The sequence below is a fragment of the Pteropus alecto genome, unplaced genomic scaffold, assembly GCF_000325575.1.
Source record: "Pteropus alecto unplaced genomic scaffold, ASM32557v1 scaffold148, whole genome shotgun sequence".
In the NCBI taxonomy this organism is placed as follows: Eukaryota; Metazoa; Chordata; class Mammalia; order Chiroptera; family Pteropodidae; genus Pteropus; species Pteropus alecto.
Window position 1 is genome coordinate 347,453 of NW_006442105.1, and position 508 is coordinate 347,960.

At 71.1% G+C, this 508-nt stretch overlaps 1 protein-coding gene across 8 annotated transcripts in view; it reads right to left on the bottom strand.

Annotated features, from left to right (window-relative positions):
* Positions 1-502, bottom strand: part of ARHGEF4 (Rho guanine nucleotide exchange factor 4) — a 14,945-nt gene extending 14,443 nt beyond the window's left edge. For 7 of the 8 annotated variants that reach the window (XM_015595598.2, XM_006919850.3, XM_025038522.1 and 4 more), the window contains exon 1: positions 246-502. The gene's annotated coding sequence lies outside the window, so the exon portion shown is untranslated. The remainder of the gene's footprint in view (positions 1-245) is intronic. The other variant, XM_025038524.1, reaches the window with a different exon arrangement.
* Positions 503-508: the final 6 nt, after the last annotated feature.

Below are 508 nucleotides of genomic sequence, written 5' to 3' on the forward strand. Positions count from 1 at the left end.
ACACACACACACACGACAGAGGAAAGGGCCGTGGCACATGTCACCACAGCCCCAAGTCTCCTCAGGACCGCGACCCGCACCCCCAGGCGAGCAGGGGAGGCCTTCCTGGGGTGGCGTCGGTATGAGACGCGAGGGGCCAGACCCAGCCGCCTACCGCTTCACCTCGGGCCACTGTTGGGAGGGGACAGACACCGCTGGGCGGGGCTGGAAGGAGAGATCTGCGGTGCTGGAGGTGCGCAACTCACCCGGAGGAGCTCGCAGCGCTTGGCTCGGCGGTCAGCGGAAGGCCAGCAGGAAGACTAGCACGACGTTGATGAGGACGAGGAGAGCCAGCACAGCGAAGACCACCACGCGCTGGGCCCCTGGGGGTAGGTTGCAGCGCAACACGGCGCGCAGGGCGCTTCCAGGGGCCGCGGCGCGGCGCCGGCCCTGCGGGGCCCTGGCCATAGCGCGCTGCCTCCGCTTCGCGCCCAGAGAGCTCGCGCCGCTGGGGCGCGAGCAGGGCCGC